The sequence below is a fragment of the Neofelis nebulosa genome, chromosome 1 (assembly GCF_028018385.1).
Source record: "Neofelis nebulosa isolate mNeoNeb1 chromosome 1, mNeoNeb1.pri, whole genome shotgun sequence".
NCBI classification, from domain to species: domain Eukaryota; kingdom Metazoa; phylum Chordata; class Mammalia; order Carnivora; family Felidae; genus Neofelis; species Neofelis nebulosa.
In genome coordinates, this window is record NC_080782.1 from 218,061,474 (window position 1) to 218,066,786 (window position 5,313).

General features: G+C 47.4%; 1 long non-coding RNA gene across 1 annotated transcript; it reads right to left on the reverse strand.

The window, feature by feature from the left end:
- Positions 1-477: 477 nt before the first annotated feature.
- Positions 478-4,974, reverse strand: LOC131485376 (uncharacterized). Its single transcript, XR_009248798.1, has 2 exons — positions 4,632-4,974; positions 478-1,111 (listed from the first exon to the last, which is right to left on the reverse strand). It is a non-coding gene; the product is annotated as an uncharacterized LOC131485376 (long non-coding RNA).
- Between the last annotated feature and the right edge of the window lie 339 nt (positions 4,975-5,313).

Sequence of the window (5,313 nt, forward strand, 5' to 3'; positions counted from 1 at the left end):
GCTCTTTGCCACCTCCCTGCTCCTGGCTTCCCATGTGGCTGGCTTCTCATCCTTCAGGATTCAACCATCACTTCAGAAAGGCCCTCACTGACCCTCCTATTCACTGCCCAAGTTCTCCATCACCGCTCTATTTAGTTCCTTCAGTATTTATCACTCTGTAGTATCCTGTCTGTTCACAGGCTTGCTTTCTTCTTTCCTGCCTTTTTCCTCACACTAGAATATATCCTCTGAGGCAAGGATATGTCCTTGTCCTGCTTGTTCATCAATATGTCCCAGTACCGTGGGTCTGATTCAAAGTACGGGTTCACTAAATAGCCGTTGAACAAATGAACAAATGAGTGAATGCCCTCATTCATAAGCAGATGTTCTGTCACTGAACTCGTGAACATACATCTCTGTCATTCTCAATATCACAGCTGCCCCACCCCATAGGCCAGCTTGGTGCAGTGGGTACCTAGTAGTTACACATCGAGTGAGTAAGTGCCTGCCACAAATTTAATATCTCCAGAGCTTACATTCTACTATTTCTAGATTTAGACTCCACAGCAGACCTGCTTTAGAGTTAATTCCAAATGGTTGATGGTGGAAGCAGGAAGCAGCATTCTGACAGATTGGGTGAATTATCCAGTAGGTGCTGCATTCTGATGACTTCAAAACAGCTACTTAGGGTTTATGGCACTCATATGCCTTATTATCACTGGGCTTTATATTCTTGCCAGGGAGAAGTGTGCAGTGGTCTGTTTATCAAAATCTGTAGTTTGCCGTGCAAAGACCTGGCAGACAGCCAAATGGTTTTCCTCCCGGGGAAGTTACTTCTTCCCGGGGCCAGTTGCAAAGGATAATCATCATCGTATTCACAAGGCAATTTCTTCCGCTCACCTGTGACAGAAATGCCGTTTCCTGATACATCTCTTCCTTCTTTTTCACGGTTGTGGAATTTTTAGGTGGGACACGGCTGCCCAGTTCAAGACCACATTTCCCAGACTCCTTTGGACTGAGGCATGTCCACGGACAAAGTTCTGGCCAATGGGATAAGAATGGAGAGTACCCATGCACCTTCCTCATGGTAAGCTTGAAAGTTGAGCTCCTTCCCCTTCTTTTCCTCTTCTGGCTGAAATGTGGATGTGGTAGTCCAAATGAGGGCAAAGTCCAAAGATGGCAGAACAATGAGGAAAAGGCACTTGGTTCAATGACATCATAGCTGCTGTGCAGACCTGTATTGCTTAAGCTCAGAATTTTATTTAATTGACTGTTATTGGGGGTATTGTTCCACAAGACGGTCTGACAGCCTCACCCCTTCCTACCTTCCCCACTAACACCCCTGTTTATTCAAACCGAGGTAAAGGGCAGGGGAAGGGGCATGCCCACATCGTTCAGGAAGATCAGCAGAAATGCTAACCTGGAGCCAGTACCTCCTGGGACGTGTTTTCCTCAGCTTCCTCTGCCACCCAAGCTTCTCTTTTACTGCCTATCCTTGGCCTGCTCCTAGCCCCTTCCAACCCTGAGCTTGCCCACGGGCACTGATCAGGTGGCACAACATAATCTGAATAAAGGATATTTTGAGAGACCCCGAGCAGGCTTATCTCCTGCCAGCAGTGCTTTTTTGCATTCTCAGATAGAGTCACTGGGTTCCCCTTCCTCAGCTTTCCCTGAGGTTTCCGGTACTGCAGGACAGTTCCTTCGGCCTCTGGATGCCTCCAGAACTGGTGATCTGAGTCTGTCACTGTGGATTGTTTTCAGGTTATCAGAAACACCTCAAAAATTAAGACTATTTACGGAATATCAAAGGGCTTTCAAATGGTCTCCATTTACCTTTCCTCATTTACCATGTGTTGAAAATAGACGACTGTAGTGTCCGTAAGTGTTCTAAATGGAAGCAGCCAAGGAAGAAGGTGGGGCGAGTCAACATAGTCACACAACAAATGTATACTGAGCACCTGCTCAGGTGCCGTCCTGGGCACTGAAGATACATCTGCAAGCAAGACCGATAAAGAGCAGCCTCATGGAGCCCCCATTTTAGTGGGGAAGGCAAACAAGGAAGAAGAGGCACAAGGAAGGAGAGAGAGAGGAGAAGGGGAGGGAGAAGGGAGAGAAGAGAAATTAAACAATTTTGTATTGTGATGAAAGCACCATGAGGAAAATACAACAGGAAATGGGTCAGGCAGGCATCTCCCAGAAGATTCTGAGCTGAGGCCTGAATGACACCAAGCCAGTGGTGGGGATGATGATCTAGGGAAGGGTTCTGGAAGACAGAACGGCAGGTGCCAGCGCCCTGGGGTAGGAACACCTGAGAGTGTTGAGGAGCCAAGAGAAGACAAGACCGCTGTGACTACCGTGAAGTGAATGAGGAGGATAAAGTCATGAGATGGACTTAGCTCAAGGTCCTTCCAGCCCCATGAAAGTTCACACGTGGAGTTGGAAAGGTGTGTCTGGAGTTCAGGAAAAGAGATGAGAAGCTTCCCTTTATTTTATTTTATTTTTTTAATTTTTTTTAAAATATTTATTATTTTTGAGACAGAGGGAGATAGAGCATGAACGGGGGACGGTCAGAGAGAGAGGGAGACACAGAATCCGAAACAGGCTCCAGGCTCTGAGCTGTCAGCACAGAGCCCGATGCAGGGCTCGAACTCACGGACCACGAGATCATGACCTGAGCTGAAGCTGGACGCTCAACCGACTGAGCCACCCAGGCGCCCCAAGAAGCTTCCCTTTAACTAATGTCCTTCCTGAGAAGAGTGGAGCTTCAGAAATCTCTGGAAATCTGGCTTTAGTTGAATCCAGTCAATGTCTTCTAGAGAACATTCTGCCTGTGTTCACATTTGCACATCTGGTGCCTATGGTCATGATGGTTAAGTATTGATAACTGATAGCATCGCTTGGCTTTGGTGTTGAATGTATCCTCTCCTGCCGTCTCTAAAATATGTACCTTCTAGCACAAGCTGAAAGTAAAGCTGCTTCTACTAAGCCTGAGTACTTAATAGAACAATTCATTCTGAAACCAGAGCCTAGACTCTAAAACAAAAGATTCTTGCCTTGAAATCCTTTCTTTCCTGCATTTATTCCTGACATTACAGCCCAGATGGCCCGATCTCAGCCTTGACTGACCCAAAACAGAGGTTCTGATTGGATCTCTGGGATGACTGAAATGAGTTCATGGGAGTCACTTTCTATATCTGGGCCTCATTTTTATCATTGAAATGAATACAAATACCTTAGAGACTAATGTTAGTTAATTGGCAAGTAGACTCTAGAATCTTTTTTTTTGGTAAATCATGACTTCTGCCTCTCTCTGTGGCATACCTCCCATTCTCTATAATTGCACCAAAATTACTCCTCGTTGCTCTGTGGTTAGTTATTTATTCATTGCCTGGGCAGCCAAAGGGGACACCGTGATGGACAGGATGGCCATGGATCCTGCCTTCAAGATGCTATGGCTAGTGGAAAACACAGATACTGAGCAAGCAATTTCTGAAGTAAGTGCCATGCAAGAGAAATTCAGGTCCCTTTGGAAACAGCCATCTACGATGTCCAGGCCTGAGCTTACAGAACTCGATTCTCCTTGAAGGTCTCATCCACTTTAAGAAATTTGGTTCTATCCTTTGAAGATTGTGTTGCTTCGTGATGAACTGAAGAAAATATAGGAGCACCTAGTGTTGCCTACTGTCACACTGTCTCCGGGACCATGGGCCTGCCCATCTTTCTCTAAATATACTTCTAAACGATGTAACAAAAAGTGATGTGGTGTGGTGGAAAGGCCCAGCATTTGGCCCAAGATGATCTGGGCTCAAATCCCAGCTTTGCCTCTGAGAAGTCCCCACACTCTGAGGATAATAACTACCCCACCCCGAGCCCCACCCCCACCCCCACAGGATTACTGTGAGCATCCATGTGATCATTTACATGAAAATGCTTTGCAAATGACAGAGCATTATTCTCATGTCAGCTGCTATTTCACGAGTCTTAGCGTATTCTGGACTTCAGTTTTTCTGACACTAATATACAGATTCCTGCTATTCTTTTGTGACACCCTTCATGTCGTGCCCCTCCTTCCATCTTTTGTTTGTGTTCATTTAAAATCAGAGCTATGGCGGCTTTCCCTCTACACCACATTGCCTGCTTCTGCCTTTTCTTTCTTGGGATCTTTGGTAACGGTACAGATAGGATGCTATTTAAAGGTTCATAACCTTCCCAGGTCCTTTCTGTCATCCACAAATCCAAACCCCAGACATCCCCTTTTCCTTTCCATCTACCAGCTTGGAAAATCAGAAAACTCCTTTTAACCCACATCAAAATTATCTCTCTTGGCCTGATGCCAACTAAGGATTAGCACAGCCCTCAGCTTTTCCATGAAATCTATCCTGTTTGGTGGTGGTCCCGGAAGAACTACATGAAAGCCGTGAGGACCAGAATTTCCTCAAGAGTCTGATAAGGCGGCTCAGACAACCTAGCAGTGGTTTATCTGGGGACTCCTCCCACATCCTGAAGCTGTGTTAGGCGTCCAAGACACCCGTCCCAACAGACCTCATCGAACCCGGAAGCTGGGCCTCTGTTTGCCGACCACTCTAGAACTTGGCCTCGGCCTCCCAGGCAGCTCAAGGCAGGATGGGGGCAAGGTGGGAGCCAACTCCTACCTGATGTAGGAGGCAGGCCATTTCTCCCAGCACCCTCCAGAGGCAGCTCAGGCGTGAGCTTCCCTTTTTCGTCCAGACAGGCCAGCACTGACCCTGGTGGCCACCAGCCAGCAGCATTATCACCTTCTCTGCTCCTGACAATCACAGGGGGCTTTGCACTGGGTCGCCTGGCATCAAAGCAAGAGTGTCATAATCCTCCACTGGGGAAGTCCCAACGGTTGCCGGGTAACACGATAAGCAGGGACTGGGGAGAGTTTCGGAAGGCAAGCAAAGAGAGGCTATGGATTAATCTGGAGTTTGACACAAACACGCGAAAACTCAAGAGAGGAAAAGCCCACAGAGAGGAAATTGACATCACTTTTTCCCACTTCAGTGGAAGAGATCTCTGGGTAATTGCAACTCAGACCCAACTTCTTCACTGGAAGTGTCTTGCTGCCAATGACAGTGAACACGGAAGCCAGTAAGATGGGTGACAAAACTTCGGGTTGTGACCAGGAGGGAAGGGGGCAGCCTGGCGATGCCGGCATGAACACTGCTACGGAAACAGCCCTTTCTGTGCTGTGGGTACCTTGGCTGGGGTCCTCATCCCAGCATCCACAGCCTGCCTCTCTGCCTGAGCTGTGTGGTCCCAGGAAACACACACAAAGAAACATACACAAAGGGCAGCCCATTAAACGGATGC